Below are 19,705 nucleotides of genomic sequence, written 5' to 3'. Positions count from 1 at the left end.
GACCAGTTTCAACAACCTGACTGAAGTGAGAGACTAGCCACAGACCAGTTACAACACCCTGACTGAAGTGAGAGACTAGCCACAGACCAGTTTCAACAACCTGACTGAAGTGAGAGACTAGCCACAGACCAGTTTCAACAACCTGACTGAAGTGAGAGACTAGCCACAGACCAGTTACAACAACCTGACTGAAGTGAGAGACTAGCTACAGACCAGTTACAACAACCTGCCTGAAGTGAGAGACTAGCCACAGACCAGTTACAACACCCTGACTGAAGTGAGAGACTAGCCACAGACCAGTTTCAACAACCTGACTGAAGTGAGAGACTAGCTACAGATCAGTTACAACACCCTGACTGAAGTGAGAGACTAGCCACAGACCAGTTTCAACAACCTGCCTGAGGAGAGAGACTAGCCACAGACCAGTTTCAACAACCTGCCTGAGGAGAGAGACTAGCCACAGACCAGTTACAACAACCTGCCTGAGGAGAGAGACCAGCCACAGACCAGTTACAACAACCTGACTGAAGTGAGAGACTAGCCACAGACCAGTTACAACAACCTGCCTGAGGAGAGAGACCAGCCACAGACCAGTTAAAACAACCTGACTGAAGTGAGAGACTAGCCACAGACCAGTTTCAACAACCTGCCTGAAGTGAGAGACTAGCCACAGACCAGTTACAACAACCTGACTGAAGTGAGAGACTAGTCACAGACCAGTTACAACACCCTGACTGAAGTGAGAGACTAGCCACAGACCAGTTTCAACAACCTGCCTGAGGAGAGAGACCAGCCACAGACCAGTTACAACAACCTGACTGAAGTGAGAGACTAGCCACAGACCAGTTTCAACAACCTGCCTGAAGTGAGAGACTAGCCACAGACCAGTTACAACAACCTGACTGAAGTGAGAGACTAGCCACAGACCAGTTTCAACAACCTGACTGAAGTGAGAGACTAGCCACAGACCAGTTTCAACAACCTGACTGAAGTGAGAGACTAGCCACAGACCAGTTTCAACAACCTGCCTGAAGTGAGAGACTAGCTACAGAGCAGTTTCAACAACCTGACTGAAGTGAGAGACTAGCCACAGACCAGTTTCAACAACCTGACAGAAGTGAGAGACTAGCCACAGACCAGTTTCAACAACCTGACTGAAGTGAGAGACTAGCCACAGACCAGTTACAACAACTTAACTGAAGAGAGATACAAGCTACAGATCAGTTATAACACCCTGACTAAAGAGAGAGAGCACCTACAGACAAACTACAACAAGTTGACTAAAGAGAGAGAACAGCTACAGACAAGCTACAACAAGTTGACTAAAGAGAGAGAGCACCTACAGACAAACTACAACAAGTTGACTAAAGAGAGAGAGCACCTACAGACAAACTACAACAAGTTGACTAAAGAGAGAGACCTCATGGCGACCGTCAGCATCCCGTCAGGGACGGATGTCACCCTGTCCGTTGTCAGCAAAGTAAGGGTCTTGTTTCAAAACTCTAAAATGGCCTCCTTTTCTCATATCCTCTCTCCCTCTCAGCCACTTATTTGAACGGAATTGGTGGCTGTAAGCTACCAGTTGTTATCAGCTACATCAGCTTTTGCTCTCTCTCTCTCCCTCTATCCCCTCCCCCCTTCTCCTTCCCTTCCTTCCTCTCTCCAGGTGACAGATTTTACTTCTCCCAGTGCGGACTACCAGGCGTCTCCTCCAAGGTTTCGATTGCTTCTACAGTTTTGTTTTGGTACTGCAGTTTAACGGAGGCTCAGCCCAGAAAGACAATTTTCCAAACACGGCCACATTGAGAATCCAAATTAGAAAATTCCAAATAAGTCATCACATTTGTGCAAAAACATCCATATAATTTTTGAAATATTTGTTGTTGAGGCTGATTTAAAAAAAAACATTTTATATTCATATAATGTCTGCAATGTTTTTGGATGACTTAATGACATTGTTGCTGCTAACACTATTCCCTGTGCACTGAGTGCAAGTGAACATGTGATGTTGGCTGTGTAAACCAGATGCACCCGGGATATAGACGTCCATGAATCGGATAATGCCAACATGATTTCCTTGATGACAAAAGGCGGACATCTTAGACACAGTCTCCAGCTGTTATTGTACCTCAGTGGTCTCCTCTGACTGTCCGTTAGCATGCAGCTCCTCAAACTGTTGTTATTATACCTCAGTGGTCTCCTCTGACTGCCCGTTAGCATGCAGCTCCTCAAACTGTTGTTATTATACCTCAGTGGTCTCCTCTGACTGCCCGTTAGCATGCAGCTCCTCAAACTGTTGTTATTATACCTCAGTGGTCTCCTCTGACTGTCCGTTAGCATGCAGCTCCTCAAACTGTTGTTATTATACCTCAGTGGTCTCCTCTTACTGCCCGTTAGCATGCAGCTCCTCAAACTGTTGTTATTATACCTCAGTAGTCTCCTCTGACTGTCTGTTAGCATGCAGCTCCTCAAACTGTTGTTATTATACCTCAGTGGTCTCCTCTGACTGCCCGTTAGCATGCAGCTCCTCAAACTGTTGTTATTATACCTCAGTGGTCTCCTCTGACTGTCCGTTAGCATGCAGCTCCTCAAACTGTTGTTATTGTACCTCAGTGGTCTCCTCTGACTGCCCGGCAGCATGCAGCTCCTCAAACTGTTGTTATTGTACCTCAGTGGTCTCCTCTGACTGTCCGTTAGCATGCAGCTCCTCAAACTGTTGTTATTGTACCTCAGTGGTCTCCTCTGACTGTCCGTTAGCATGCAGCTCCTCAAACTGTTGTTATTGTACCTCAGTGGTCTCCTCTGACTGTCCGTTAGCATGCAGCTCCTCAAACTGTTGTTATTGTACCTCAGTGGTCTCCTCTAACTGCCCGTTAGCATGCAGCTCCTCAAACTGTTGTTATTATACCTCAGTGGTCTCCTCTGACTGCCCGTTAGCATGCAGCTCCTCAAACTGTTGTTATTATACCTCAGTGGTCTCCTCTGACTGTCCGTTAGCATGCAGCTCCTCAAACTGTTGTTATTATACCTCAGTGGTCTCCTCTGACTGCCCGTTAACATGCAGCTCCTCAAACTGTTGTTATTATAGCTCAGTGGTCTCCTCTGACTGTCTGTTAGCATGCAGCTCCTCAAACTGTTGTTATTATACCTCAGTGGTCTCCTCTGACTGTCCGTTAGCATGCAGTTCCTCAAACTGTTGTTATTATACCTCAGTGGTCTCCTCTGACTGTCCGTTAGCATGCAGCTCCTCAAACTGTTGTTATTATACCTCAGTGGTCTCCTCTGACTGTCCGTTAGCATGCAGCTCCTCAAACTGTTGTTATTATACCTCAGTGGTCTCCTCTGACTGCCCGTTAGCATGCAGCTCCTCAAACTGTAGTTATTATACCTCAGTGGTCTCCTCTGACTGTCCGTTAGCATGCAGCTCCTCAAACTGTTGTTATTATACCTCAGTGGTCTCCTCTGACTGCCCGTTAGCATGCAGCTCCTCAAACTGTTGTTATTATACCTCAGTGGTCTCCTCTGACTGCCCGTTAGCATGCAGCTCCTCAAACTGTTGTTATTACACCTCAGTGGTCTCCTCTGACTGTCCGTTAGCATGCAGCTCCTCAAACTGTTGTTATTGTACCTCAGTGGTCTCCTCTGACTGCCCGTTAGCATGCAGCTCCTCAAACTGTTGTTATTGTACCTCAGTGGTCTCCTCTGACTGCCCGTTAGCATGCAGCTCCTCAAACTGTTGTTATTATACCTCAGTGGTCTCCTCTGACTGTCCGTTAGCATGCAGCTCCTCAAACTGTTGTTATTGTACCTCAGTGGTCTCCTCTGACTGTCCGTTAGCATGCAGCTCCTCAAACTGTTGTTATTGTACCTCAGTGGTCTCCTCTGACTGTCCGTTAGCATGCAGCTCCTCAAACTGTTGTTATTGTACCTCAGTGGTCTCCTCTAACTGCCCGTTAGCATGCAGCTCCTCAAACTGTTGTTATTATACCTCAGTGGTCTCCTCTTACTGCCCGTTAGCATGCAGCTCCTCAAACTGTTGTTATTATACCTCAGTGGTCTCCTCTGACTGCCCGTTAGCATGCAGCTCCTCAAACTGTTGTTATTATACCTCAGTGGTCTCCTCTGACTGTCCGTTAGCATGCAGCTCCTCAAACTGTTGTTATTATACCTCAGTGGTCTCCTCTGACTGCCCGGCAGCATGCAGCTCCTCAAACTGTTGTTATTGTACCTCAGTGGTCTCCTCTGACTGTCCGTTAGCATGCAGCTCCTCAAACTGTTGTTATTATACCTCAGTGGTCTCCTCTGACTGTCCGTTAGCATGCAGCTCCTCAAACTGTTGTAATTATACCTCAGTGGTCTCCTCTGACTGTCCGTTAGCATGCAGCTCCTCAAACTGTTGTTATTATACCTCAGTGGTCTCCTCTGACTGCCCGTTAGCATGCAGCTCCTCAAACTGTTGTTATTATACCTCAGTGGTCTCCTCTGACTGCCCGTTAGCATGCAGCTCCTCAAACTGTTGTTATTATACCTCAGTGGTCTCCTCTGACTGTCCGTTAGCATGCAGCTCCTCAAACTGTTGTTATTATACCTCAGTGGTCTCCTCTTACTGCCCGTTAGCATGCAGCTCCTCAAACTGTTGTTATTATACCTCAGTGGTCTCCTCTGACTGCCCGTTAGCATGCAGCTCCTCAAACTGTTGTTATTATACCTCAGTGGTCTCCTCTGACTGTCCGTTAGCATGCAGCTCCTCAAACTGTTGTTATTGTACCTCAGTGGTCTCCTCTGACTGCCCGTTAGCATGCAGCTCCTCAAACTGTTGTTATTACACCTCAGTGGTCTCCTCTGACTGTCCGTTAGCATGCAGCTCCTCAAACTGTTGTTATTGTACCTCAGTGGTCTCCTCTGACTGCCCGTTAGCATGCAGCTCCTCAAACTGTTGTTATTGTACCTCAGTGGTCTCCTCTGACTGCCCGTTAGCATGCAGCTCCTCAAACTGTTGTTATTGTACCTCAGTGGTCTCCTCTGACTGTCCGTTAGCATGCAGCTCCTCAAACTGTTGTTATTGTACCTCAGTGGTCTCCTCTAACTGCCCGTTAGCATGCAGCTCCTCAAACTGTTGTTATTATACCTCAGTGGTCTCCTCTGACTGTCCGTTAGCATGCAGCTCCTCAAACTGTTGTTATTATACCTCAGTGGTCTCCTCTGACTGCCCGGCAGCATTCAGCTCCTCAAACTGTTGTTATTGTACCTCAGTGGTCTCCTCTGACTGTCCGTTAGCATGCAGTTCCTCAAACTGTTGTTATTATACCTCAGTGGTCTCCTCTGACTGTCCGTTAGCATGCAGCTCCTCAAACTGTTGTTATTATACCTCAGTGGTCTCCTCTGACTGTCCGTTAGCATGCAGCTCCTCAAACTGTTGTTATTATACCTCAGTGGTCTCCTCTGACTGTCCGTTAGCATGCAGCTCCTCAAACTGTTGTTATTATACCTCAGTGGTCTCCTCTGACTGTCCGTTAGCATGCAGCTCCTCAAACTGTTGTTATTATACCTCAGTGGTCTCCTCTGACTGCCCGTTAACATGCAGCTCCTCAAACTGTTGTTATTATACCTCAGTGGTCTCCTCTGACTGTCCGTTAGCATGCAGCTCCTCAAACTGTTATTATTATACCTCAGTGGTCTCCTCTGACTGTCCGTTAGCATGCAGTTCCTCAAACTGTTGTTATTATACCTCAGTGGTCTCCTCTGACTGTCCGTTAGCATGCAGCTCCTCAAACTGTTGTTATTATACCTCAGTGGTCTCCTCTGACTGTCCGTTAGCATGCAGCTCCTCAAACTGTTGTTATTATACCTCAGTGGTCTCCTCTGACTGCCCGTTAGCATGCAGCTCCTCAAACTGTTGTTATTGTACCTCAGTGGTCTCCTCTGACTGTCCGTTAGCATGCAGCTCCTCAAACTGTTGTTATTGTACCTCAGTGGTCTCCTCTGACTGTCCGTTAGCATGCAGTTCCTCAAACTGTTGTTATTATACCTCAGTGGTCTCCTCTGACTGTCCGTTAGCATGCAGCTCCTCAAACTGTTGTTATTATACCTCAGTGGTCTCCTCTGACTGTCCGTTAGCATGCAGCTCCTCAAACTGTTGTTATTATACCTCAGTGGTCTCCTCTGACTGTCCGTTAGCATGCAGCTCCTCAAACTGTTGTTATTATACCTCAGTGGTCTCCTCTGACTGTCCGTTAGCATGCAGCTCCTCAAACTGTTGTTATTATACCTCAGTGGTCTCCTCTGACTGCCCGTTAGCATGCAGCTCCTCAAACTGTTGTTATTGTACCTCAGTGGTCTCCTCTGACTGTCCGTTAGCATGCAGCTCCTCAAACTGTTGTTATTGTACCTCAGTGGTCTCCTCTGACTGTCCGTTAGCATGCAGCTCCTCAAACTGTTGTTATTGTACCTCAGTGGTCTCCTCTAACTGCCCGTTAGCATGCAGCTCCTCAAACTGTTGTTATTATACCTCAGTGGTCTCCTCTGACTGCCCGTTAGCATGCAGCTCCTCAAACTGTTGTTATTATACCTTAGTGGTCTCCTCTGACTGTCCGTTAGCATGCAGCTCCTCAAACTGTTGTTATTATACCTCAGTGGTCTCCTCTGACTGCCCGGCAGCATTCAGCTCCTCAAACTGTTGTTATTGTACCTCAGTGGTCTCCTCTGACTGTCCGTTAGCATGCAGTTCCTCAAACTGTTGTTATTATACCTCAGTGGTCTCCTCTGACTGTCCGTTAGCATACAGCTCCTCAAACTGTTGTTATTATACCTCAGTGGTCTCCTCTGACTGTCCGTTAGCATGCAGCTCCTCAAACTGTTGTTATTATACCTCAGTGGTCTCCTCTGACTGTCCGTTAGCATGCAGCTCCTCAAACTGTTGTTATTATACCTCAGTGGTCTCCTCTGACTGTCCGTTAGCATGCAGCTCCTCAAACTGTTGTTATTATACCTCAGTGGTCTCCTCTGACTGCCCGTTAACATGCAGCTCCTCAAACTGTTGTTATTATACCTCAGTGGTCTCCTCTGACTGTCTGTTAGCATGCAGCTCCTCAAACTGTTGTTATTATACCTCAGTGGTCTCCTCTGACTGTCCGTTAGCATGCAGTTCCTCAAACTGTTGTTATTATACCTCAGTGGTCTCCTCTGACTGTCCGTTAGCATGCAGCTCCTCAAACTGTTGTTATTATACCTCAGTGGTCTCCTCTGACTGTCCGTTAGCATGCAGCTCCTCAAACTGTTGTTATTATACCTCAGTGGTCTCCTCTGACTGCCCGTTAGCATGCAGCTCCTCAAACTGTAGTTATTATACCTCAGTGGTCTCCTCTGACTGTCCGTTAGCATGCAGCTCCTCAAACTGTTGTTATTATACCTCAGTGGTCTCCTCTGACTGCCCGTTAGCATGCAGCTCCTCAAACTGTTGTTATTAGACCTCAGTGGTCTCCTCTGACTGCCCGTTAGCATGCAGCTCCTCAAACTGTTGTTATTACACCTCAGTGGTCTCCTCTGACTGTCCGTTAGCATGCAGCTCCTCAAACTGTTGTTATTATACCTCAGTGGTCTCCTCTGACTGCCCGTTAGCATGCAGCTCCTCAAACTGTAGTTATTATACCTCAGTGGTCTCCTCTGACTGTCCGTTAGCATGCAGCTCCTCAAACTGTTGTTATTATACCTCAGTGGTCTCCTCTGACTGCCCGTTAGCATGCAGCTCCTCAAACTGTTGTTATTAGACCTCAGTGGTCTCCTCTGACTGCCCGTTAGCATGCAGCTCCTCAAACTGTTGTTATTACACCTCAGTGGTCTCCTCTGACTGTCCGTTAGCATGCAGCTCCTCAAACTGTTGTTATTGTACCTCAGTGGTCTCCTCTGACTGCCCGTTAGCATGCAGCTCCTCAAACTGTTGTTATTGTACCTCAGTGGTCTCCTCTGACTGCCCGTTAGCATGCAGCTCCTCAAACTGTTGTTATTATACCTCAGTGGTCTCCTCTGACTGTCCGTTAGCATGCAGCTCCTCAAACTGTTGTTATTGTACCTCAGTGGTCTCCTCTGACTGTCCGTTAGCATGCAGCTCCTCAAACTGTTGTTATTATACCTCAGTGGTCTCCTCTGACTGTCCGTTAGCATGCAGCTCCTCAAACTGTTGTTATTATACCTCAGTGGTCTCCTCTGACTGCCCGTTAGCATGCAGCTCCTCAAACTGTAGTTATTATACCTCAGTGGTCTCCTCTGACTGTCCGTTAGCATGCAGCTCCTCAAACTGTTGTTATTATACCTCAGTGGTCTCCTCTGACTGCCCGTTAGCATGCAGCTCCTCAAACTGTTGTTATTAGACCTCAGTGGTCTCCTCTGACTGCCCGTTAGCATGCAGCTCCTCAAACTGTTGTTATTACACCTCAGTGGTCTCCTCTGACTGTCCGTTAGCATGCAGCTCCTCAAACTGTTGTTATTATACCTCAGTGGTCTCCTCTGACTGCCCGTTAGCATGCAGCTCCTCAAACTGTAGTTATTATACCTCAGTGGTCTCCTCTGACTGTCCGTTAGCATGCAGCTCCTCAAACTGTTGTTATTATACCTCAGTGGTCTCCTCTGACTGCCCGTTAGCATGCAGCTCCTCAAACTGTTGTTATTAGACCTCAGTGGTCTCCTCTGACTGCCCGTTAGCATGCAGCTCCTCAAACTGTTGTTATTACACCTCAGTGGTCTCCTCTGACTGTCCGTTAGCATGCAGCTCCTCAAACTGTTGTTATTGTACCTCAGTGGTCTCCTCTGACTGCCCGTTAGCATGCAGCTCCTCAAACTGTTGTTATTGTACCTCAGTGGTCTCCTCTGACTGCCCGTTAGCATGCAGCTCCTCAAACTGTTGTTATTATACCTCAGTGGTCTCCTCTGACTGTCCGTTAGCATGCAGCTCCTCAAACTGTTGTTATTGTACCTCAGTGGTCTCCTCTGACTGTCCGTTAGCATGCAGCTCCTCAAACTGTTGTTATTGTACCTCAGTGGTCTCCTCTGACTGTCCGTTAGCATGCAGCTCCTCAAACTGTTGTTATTGTACCTCAGTGGTCTCCTCTAACTGCCCGTTAGCATGCAGCTCCTCAAACTGTTGTTATTATACCTCAGTGGTCTCCTCTTACTGCCCGTTAGCATGCAGCTCCTCAAACTGTTGTTATTATACCTCAGTGGTCTCCTCTGACTGCCCGTTAGCATGCAGCTCCTCAAACTGTTGTTATTATACCTCAGTGGTCTCCTCTGACTGTCCGTTAGCATGCAGCTCCTCAAACTGTTGTTATTATACCTCAGTGGTCTCCTCTGACTGCCCGGCAGCATGCAGCTCCTCAAACTGTTGTTATTGTACCTCAGTGGTCTCCTCTGACTGTCCGTTAGCATGCAGCTCCTCAAACTGTTGTTATTATACCTCAGTGGTCTCCTCTGACTGTCCGTTAGCATGCAGCTCCTCAAACTGTTGTTATTATACCTCAGTGGTCTCCTCTGACTGTCCGTTAGCATGCAGCTCCTCAAACTGTTGTTATTATACCTCAGTGGTCTCCTCTGACTGTCCGTTAGCATGCAGCTTCTCAAACTGTTGTTATTATACCTCAGTGGTCTCCTCTGACTGCCCGTTAGCATGCAGCTCCTCAAACTGTTGTTATTAGACCTCAGTGGTCTCCTCTGACTGCCCGTTAGCATGCAGCTCCTCAAACTGTTGTTATTACACCTCAGTGGTCTCCTCTGACTGTCCGTTAGCATGCAGCTCCTCAAACTGTTGTTATTGTACCTCAGTGGTCTCCTCTGACTGCCCGTTAGCATGCAGCTCCTCAAACTGTTGTTATTGTACCTCAGTGGTCTCCTCTGACTGCCCGTTAGCATGCAGCTCCTCAAACTGTTGTTATTATACCTCAGTGGTCTCCTCTGACTGTCCGTTAGCATGCAGCTCCTCAAACTGTTGTTATTGTACCTCAGTGGTCTCCTCTGACTGTCCGTTAGCATGCAGCTCCTCAAACTGTTGTTATTGTACCTCAGTGGTCTCCTCTGACTGTCCGTTAGCATGCAGCTCCTCAAACTGTTGTTATTGTACCTCAGTTGTCTCCTCTAACTGCCCGTTAGCATGCAGCTCCTCAAACTGTTGTTATTATACCTCAGTGGTCTCCTCTTACTGCCCGTTAGCATGCAGCTCCTCAAACTGTTGTTATTATACCTCAGTGGTCTCCTCTGACTGCCCGGCAGCATGCAGCTCCTCAAACTGTTGTTATTATACCTCAGTGGTCTCCTCTGACTGTCCGTTAGCATGCAGCTCCTCAAACTGTTGTTATTATACCTCAGTGGTCTCCTCTGACTGTCCGTTAGCATGCAGCTCCTCAAACTGTTGTTATTATACCTCAGTGGTCTCCTCTGACTGTCCGTTAGCATGCAGCTCCTCAAACTGTTGTTATTATACCTCAGTGGTCTCCTCTGACTGTCCGTTAGCATGCAGCTCCTCAAAGTGTTGTTATTATACCTCAGTGGTCTCCTCTGACTGCCCGTTAGCATGCAGCTCCTCAAACTGTTGTTATTATACCTCAGTGGTCTCCTCTGACTGTCCGTTAGCATGCAGCTCCTCAAAGTGTTGTTATTATACCTCAGTGGTCTCCTCTGACTTACCATTAACATGCAGCTCCTCAAACTGGAAGCACTCTGCCAACCTCACCGACTGCGTCAAAGGGACGGGTTTGTCTTAGTCACCCTATGCCAGGGCAACGGGACCCTCAACACTTCTACAGAGGTGGAGCCCAAGGCCAAGAATGTGACCCGGGTGGTCTACAGTGCCACCTGCTGTTCAATGAAGGTAGAGCCGGTGGTAGTGGACAGTGCAGGCAATGTGGGTGTGTCAATGGGCTCAGTGGGACTCTGTGGGAGTGGTTGTGAGCTCTACATCCCAAAAGCATCTTAAGTCTAAGTCCATCATTATTACCATAGGATCCTATTGTTCTAAGATAAACTTAGTCTTAATATGCTTTTGGGAAACTGTGCCCAGGTCTCTGTCAACAACACTACAGCTGTACCTGTAGTTAGTACAACATCCACCCAGGTCTCTGTCACCATCACTACACTTGTACCTGTAGTTAGTATTACATCCACCCAGGTCTCTGTCACAAACACTACAGCTGTACTTGTAGTTAGTACTACATCCACCCAGGTCTCTGTCACCAACACAACAGCTGTACCTGTAGTTAGTATTACATCCACCCAGGTCTCTGTCACCAACACAACAGCTGTACCTGTAGTTAGTACTACATCCACCCAGGTCTCTGTCACCAACACTACAGCTGTACCTGTAGTTAGTACTACATCCACAAAGGTCTCTGTCACCAACACTACAACTGTACCTGTAGTTAGTACTACATCCACCCAGGTCTCTGTCACCAACACAACAGCTGTACCTGTAGTTAGTACTACATCCACCCAGGTCTCTGTCACCAACACTATAGCTGTACCTCTAGTTAGTACTACATCCACCCAGGTCTCTGTCACCAACACAACAGCTGTACCTGTAGTTAGTACTACATCCAAACCAGGTCTCTGTCACCAACACTACAACTGTACCTGTAGTTAGTACTATATCCACTCAGGTCTCTGTCACCAACACTACAGCTGTACCTGCAGATAGGACTTCATCCACCCAAGTCTCTGTCACCAACACTACAGCTTTACCTGCAGATAGGTCTACATCCACCCAGGTCTCTGTCACCAACACTACAGCTGCACGTGTAGTTAGTACTACATCCACCCAGGTCTCTGTCACCAACACTACAGCTGTACCTGTAGTTAGTACTACACCCACCCAGGTCTATGTGTAACGGTTGTCTAGTTCTTCCTCCTCCTCGGACGAGGAGAGGAGAGAAGGATCGGAGGACCAAAATGCAGCGGGTTGTGAATACATAATGAATTTATTGAAAGACGAAGACGAAGACGAAAAACACTTGGAAAATTACAAAACAACAAAACGACGTAGACTGACCTAAAACATGAGAACTTACATATAACATGAAGAACGCACGAACAGGTACAGACTACAACTAACGAACGAGCAAACCGAAACAGTCCCGTGTGGTGCACAGACACAGACACGGAAGACAATCACCCACAAACAAACATTGTGAACAGCCAACCTTTATATGGTTCTCAATCAGAGGAAAACGTCAAACACCTGTCCCTGATTGAGAACCATATAAGGCTAATTACAAGTGACCTAAACATAGAAACACAAAACATAGAATGCCCACCCCAACTCACGCCCTGACCAACTAAACACATACAAAATAACAGAAAACAGGTCAGGAACGTGACATAACCCCCCCCTCAAGGTGCGACCTCCGGACGCACCACCAAAAGTCTAGGGGATGGTCTGGGTGGGCATCTGTCCACGGTGGCGGCTCAGGCTCTGGGCGTGGTCCCCATCCCACCTTAGTCAAACCCCGCTTTTGTAGCCTCCTCCAAATGGCCACCCTCCAAATTAATCCCACCGGACTAAGGGGCAGCACCGGACTAAGGGGCAGCACCAGAATGAGGGGCAACACCAGAATGAGGGGCAACACCAGAATGAGGGGCAACACCAGAATGAGGGGCAACACCAGAATGACTGGCGGATCCTGGCTGGCTGGCTCCGGCGGATCCTGGCTGGCTGGCTCCGGCGGATCCTGGCTGGCTGGCTCCGGCGGATCCTGGCTGGCTGGCTCCGGCGGATCCTGGCTGGCTGGCTCTGGCGGATCCTGGCTGGCTGGCTCTGGCTGGTCATGGCTGGATGACGGCTCTGGCTGGTCATGGCTCGCTGACGGCTCTGGCTGGTCATGGCTCGCTGACGGCTCTGGCTGGTCATGGCTCGCTGACGGCTCTGGCTGGTCATGGCTCGCTGACGGCTCTGGCTGATCCTGGCTCGCTGAAGGCTCTGGCTGATCCTGTCTGGCGGAAGGCTCTGGCTGATCCTGTCTGGCGGAAGGCTCTGGCTGATCCTGTCTGGCGGAAGGCTCTGGCTGATCCTGTCTGGCGGAAGGCTTTGGCTGCTCCTGTCTGGCGGAAGGCTCTAGCGGCTCCTGTCTGGCGGAAGGCTCTAGCGGCTCCTGTCTGGCGGACGGCTCTGTAGGCTCATGGCAGACGGGCGGCTTTGCAGGCTCATGGCAGACGGGCGGCTTTGAAGGCTCAGTACCGACGGGCGGCTTTGAAGGCTCAATACAGACGGGCAGTTCATGCGGCGCTTGGCAGACGGACAGTTCAGACGGCGTTGGGCAGACGGACAGTTCAGGCGCCGTTGGGCAGACGGACAGTTCAGGCGCCGCTGGGCAGACGGCAGACTCTGGCCGGCTGAGACGCACTGTAGGCCTGGTGCGTGGTGCCGGAACTGGAGGTACCGGGCTAAAGACACGCACCTTCAGGCTAGTGCGGGGAACAACAACAGGGCACACTGGACTCTCGATGCGCACTATAGGCCTGGTGCGTGGTACCGGAACTGGAGGTACCGGGCTGAGGGCACGCACCTCAGGGCGAGTGCGGGGAGAAGGAACAGTGCGTACAGGGCTCTGGAGACGCACAGGAGGCTTGATGCGTGGTGCCGGGACTGGAGGCACTGGGCTGGAGACACGCACCACAGGAAGAGTGCGTGGAGGAGGAACAGGGCTCTGGATACGCACTGGAAGCTTGGTGCGTGGTGTAGGCACTGGTGGTACTGGCCTGGAGCGAGGAGGTTGTATGCTCCCCGTCGCCCGACCAGTGCGGGGAGATGGAATAACCCGCACCGGGCTATGTAGGCGAACCGGGGACACCATGCGTAAGGCTGGTGCCATGTAAGCCGGCCCGAGGAGACGTACTGGTGGCCAGATATGTAGGGCCGGCTTCATGACATCCGGCTCAATACTCAATCTGGCCCGGCCGATACGAGGAGCTGGTATGTACCGCACCGGGCTGTGCACACGTACAGGAGACACCATGCGCTCTACTGCGTAACATGGTGTCTGCCCGTACTCTCGCTCTCCACGGTAAGTACAGGGAGTGGGCGCAGGTCTCCTACCTGACTTCGCCACTCTCCCTTCTAGCCCCCCCCCCCAATACATTTTTGGAGTTTACTCATAGGCTTCCAGCCACGCCTCCGTGCTGCCTCCTCATACCACCGCTCCTGGGCTTGAGCTGCCTCCCTCTCTTCCTGAGAGCGGCGATTCTCTCCTGCCTTAGCCCAGGGTCCTTCTCCATTCAATATCTCCTCCCATGTCCACGAGTCCTGGTTTCTTTGTTGCGCTCTCCCACGCCGCTTGGTCTTTGGTTGGTGGGTGGTTCTGTAATGGTTGTCTAGTTCTTCCTCCTCCTCGGACGAGGAGAGGAGAGAAGGATCGGAGGACCAAAATGCAGCGGGTTGTGAATACATAATGAATTTATTGAAAGACGAAGACGAACACGAAAAACACTTGGAAAATTACAAAACAACAAAACGACGTGGACTGACCTAAAACATGAGAACTTACATATAACATGAAGAACGCACGAACAGGTACAGACTACAACTAACGAACGAACAAACCGAAACAGTCCCGTGTGGTGCACAGACACAGACACGGAAGACAATCACCCACAAACAAACATTGTGAACAGCCAACCTTTATATGGTTCTCAATCAGAGGAAAACGTCAAACACCTGTCCCTGATTGAGAACCATATAAGTCTAATTACAAGTGACCTAAACATAGAAACACAAAACATAGAATGCCCACCCCAATTCACGCCCTGAACAACTAAACACATACAAAATAACAGAAAACAGGTCAGGAACGTGACACTATGTCACCAACATTACAGCTGTACCTGTAGTTAGTACTACATCCACCCAGGTCTCTGTCACCAACACTACAGCTGTACCTGTAGTCAGTACTACATCCACCCAGGTCTCTGTCACCAACACTACAGCTGTACCTGTAGTTAGTACTACACCCACCCAGGTCTATGTCACCAATATTACAGCTGCACCTGTAGTTAGTACTACATCCACCCAGGTCTCTGTCACCAACACTACAGCTGTACCTGTAGTTAGTACTACATCCACCCAGGTCTCTGTCACCAACACTACAGCTGTACCTGTAGTTAGTACTACATCCACCCAGGTCTCTGTCACCAACACAACAGCTGTACCTGTAGTTAGTACTATATCCACCCAGGTCTCTGTCACCAACACAACAGCTGTACCTGTAGTTAGTACTACATCCACCCAGGTCTCTGTCACCAACACTACAGCCGTACCTGTAGTTAGTACTACATCCACCCAGGTCTCTGTCACCAACACCACAGCTGTACCTGTAGTTAGTACTACGTCCACCAGAAGGACACCTTTAACTCTGTCCCTGTATCTAAGGATCTGTGTGATGCTTTCTCTCCTCCTGTGGAATAGAGTAGAGCTGTAGAGTTGTATAATAGTTCATGTAGGTAGATGTCATGTGGAACAGTGGAATCAGTGCAGAGAGAGTTGTGTTATTAGATGTAACCAGTATGTATATGTTATGTTGTACTGAAAGACAGGGTGGAAATATGAATGTTTTGTCATAATACATGTGAAGTATTATTAATTATTTTTCTATTCTCTTAAATCTGTCAAACTGAAACTATGGAGATGTTGTCAGAACTTCTGCTTTTTCATTCTGAGAAACTCTTCACAGACATCACAGATAGAAAGATCCCTATATGGCCATTGGTGGCCGGTCACACTTCGGGGGGGAAGTTTCCCCTAGCTACAGATCTAGGATCAGGTTTCTCTCCCCAATCCTAACCTAAACCATTAGTGGTGGAAATGTAAAACCAACCTAAGATCAGCATCTAGGGGCAACTTCCCCGTACACCACCAGTCACAGAGTGAGAGCCATAATGTGCTCTCCATTTGAAGGCTGGGGGTGCTGTAAACTCAGTCAGGATATATGTAGTGTATATGTCAATTAACAGGATCCCAAATAATTTTAGCAGATCCAAAATTGTGACCTTGTGAATTCATACATACATCATATAATATGATATAGAGTCATATCATGTATTATATTATCAAACTAAGGCTGGTGGGAGTCATATCAATTATTATATTATCAAACTAAGGCTGGTGGAGTCATATCATGTATTATATTATCAAACTAAGGCTGGTGGGAGTCATATCATGTATTATATTATCAAACTAAGGCTGGTGGGAGTCATTTCATGTATTATATTATCAAACTAAGGCTGGTCGGAGTCATATAATGTATTATATTATCAAACTAAGGCTGGTGGGAGTCATATCATGTATTATATTATCAAACTAAGCCTGGTGGGAGTCATATCATGTATTATATTATCAAACTAAGGCTGGTGGGAGTCATATTGTGTATTATATTATCAAACTAAGGCTGGTGGGAGTCATATCATGTATTATATTATCAAACTAAGGCTGGTGGGAGTCATATCATGTGTTATATTATCACACTAAGACTGGTGGAGTCATATCATGTATTATACACTGCTCAAAAAATAAAGGGAACACTTAAACAACACAATGTAACTCCAAGTCAATCACACTTCTGTGAAATCAAACTGTCCACTTAGGAAGCAACACTGATTGACAATAAATTTCACATGCTGTTGTGCAAATGGAATAGACAAAAGGTGGAAATTATAGGCAATTAGCAAGACACCCCCAATAAAGGAGTGATTCTGCAGGTGGTGACCACAGACCACTTCTCAGTTCCTATGCTTCCTGGCTGATGTTTTGGTCACTTTTGAATGCTGGCGGTGCTTTCACTCTAGTGGTAGCATGAGACGGAGTCTACAACCCACACAAGTGGCTCAGGTAGTGCAGCTCATCCAGGATGGCACATCGATGCGAGCTGTGGCAAGAAGGTTTGCTGTGTCTGTCAGCGTAGTGTCCAGAGCATGGAGGCGCTACCAGGAGACAGGCCAGTACATCAGGAGATGTGGAGGAGGCCGTAGGAGGGCAACAACCCAGCAGCAGGACCGCTACCTCCGCCTTTGAGCAGGAGGAGCACTGCCAGAGCCCTGCAAAATGACCTCCAGCAGGCCACAAATGTGCATGTGTCAGCATATGGTCTCACAAGGGCTCTGAGGATCTCATCTCGGTACCTAATGGCAGTCAGGCTACCTCTGGCGAGCACATGGAGGGCTGTGCGGCCCCACAAAGAAATGCCACCCCACACCATGACTGACCCACCGCCAAACCGGTCATGCTGGAGGATGTTGCAGGCAGCAGAACGTTCTCCACGGCGTCTCCAGACTCTGTCACGTCTGTCACAGGTGCTCATGTGCTCAGTGTGAACCTGCTTTCATCTGTGAAGAGCACAGGGCGCCAGTGGCGAATTTGCCAATCTTGGTGTTCTCTGGCAAATGCCAAACGTCCTGCACGGTGTTGGGCTGTAAGCACAACCCCCACCTGTGGACGTCGGGCCCTCATACCACCCTCATGGAGTCTGTTTCTGACCGTTTGAGCAGACACATGCACATTTGTGGCCTGCTGGAGGTCATTTTGCAGGCCTCTGGCAGTGCTCCTCCTGCTCAAAGGCGGAGGTAGCGGTCCTGCTGCTGGGTTGTTGCCCTCCTACGGCCTCCTCCACGTCTCCTGATGTACTGGCCTGTCTCCTGGTAGCGCCTCCATGCTCTGGACACTACGCTGACAGACACAGCAAACCTTCTTGCCACAGCTCGCATTGATGTGCCATCCTGGATGAGCTGCACTACCTGAGCCACTTGTGTGGGTTGTAGACTCCGTCTCATGCTACCACTAGAGTGAGAGCACCGCCAGCTTTCAAAAGTGACCAAAACATCAGCCAGGAAGCATAGGAACTGAGAAGTGGTCTGTGGTCACCAACTGCAGAATCACTCCTTTATTGGGGGTGTCTTGCTAATTGCCTATAATTTCCACCTTTTGTCTATTCCATTTGTACAACAGCATTTGAAATTTATTGTCAATCAGTGTTGCTTCCTAAGTAGACAGTTTGATTTCACAGAAGTGTGATTGACTTGGAGTTACATTGTGTTGTTTAAGTGTTCCCTTAATTTTTTTGAGCAGTGTATTATCAAACTAAGGCTGGTGGAGTCATATCATGTATTATATTATCAAACTAAGGCTGGTGGAGTCATATCATGTATTATATTATCAAACTAAGACTGGTGGGAGTCATATCATGTATTATATTATCAAACTAAGGCTGGTGGGAGTCATATCATGTGTTATATTATCAAACTAAGGCTGGTGGGAGTCATATCATGTATTATATTATCAAACTAAGGCTGGTGGGAGTCATATCATGTATTATATTATCAAACTAAGGCTGGTGGGAATCATATCATGTATTATATTATCAAACTAAGGCTGGTGGGAGTCATATCATGTATTATATTATCAAGCTAAGGCTGGTGGGAGTCATATCATGTAGTATATTATCACACTAAGACTGGTGAGAGTCATATCATGTATTATATTATCAAACTAAGGCTGGTGGGAGTCATATCATGTATTATATTATCAAGCTAAGGCTGGTGGGAGTCATATCATGTAGTATATTATCACACTAAGACTGGTGAGAGTCATATCATGTATTATATTATCAAGCTAAGGCTGGTGGGAGTCATATCATGTAGTATATTATCACACTAAGACTGGTGAGAGTCATATCATGTATTATATTATCAAGCTAAGGCTGGTGGGAGTCACGTGGTGGCCAGTGTTGTGTTAATTTCACACTTTGGTTGACTGATAGAGAGTTTCACTACCTAAAGTCACACAGACGCAGGACAGTGCAGGGAGAAGACACAGCTACAGACGTATATTAGAGTTGGAGTAAGGAGTAGAAGTTACTGTATTTTAGCACAAGTGTGTTAAGATGTCAGAAGGAGTCTATGAAATCCCAGATGGATTTGAAGACAACAAACTTAATGCAATGAAGAACACAGATATTGATGGCCAATTTTATGGCAACATAGGAGCCTTCAAACCCAGTCCAAGAGAGGGAGGTGTTGCTTCTGGTAAGATTGCATGAACACACACACACACACACACACACACACACACACACACACACACACACACACACACACACACACACACACACACACACACACACACACACACACACACACACACACCACACAATATATTAAACAGGTGAGATTACCCTGTATTACTAAACCTTCATTTGTGTGGTGTGGATGATACAGTAAAACATATTACCAAAGATCTTACTTTAATCATTTGTGATTCAGTACATTTTCAGTGGTGGAAGAGACCCTCTGGAGTTGCTGCAGTGTGTCTGGGGCTGCTGTGTGTTCTCCTAATAATCTTTGAAAGTCAGTCTGTTGTCAAGTTACATATAAGCACAATATCAAATGCTCATAGTTGATTGTTGTTCCCCTATATTTGTCTCAAAAGAGGGAAGTGAAGTGGATCTTTTCAGTGGTTCAACCAGCTGTCACTCAAAAACTCAACCAATCAGATTCATTAAGAGAGAAGAGCGCTGCGGCCAGTTATGTCGCCATCTCATCCTCACTGGTTAAGCCTCCCCACCCTCAATATCCAATTGGAGCAGTTTGTAGCGTCAAATCTATTGTATGGACATTATCATGTTTGTTGTCCTGGACCTCCTGAACATGTTGATGTATATTTGGGAGTAAACAGAGGGTCCAGATC

The sequence above is a fragment of the Salvelinus namaycush genome, unplaced genomic scaffold (genome assembly GCF_016432855.1).
Source record: "Salvelinus namaycush isolate Seneca unplaced genomic scaffold, SaNama_1.0 Scaffold278, whole genome shotgun sequence".
Taxonomy (NCBI): domain Eukaryota; kingdom Metazoa; phylum Chordata; class Actinopteri; order Salmoniformes; family Salmonidae; genus Salvelinus; species Salvelinus namaycush.
Note: the sequence above shows the minus strand (reverse complement) of the source record.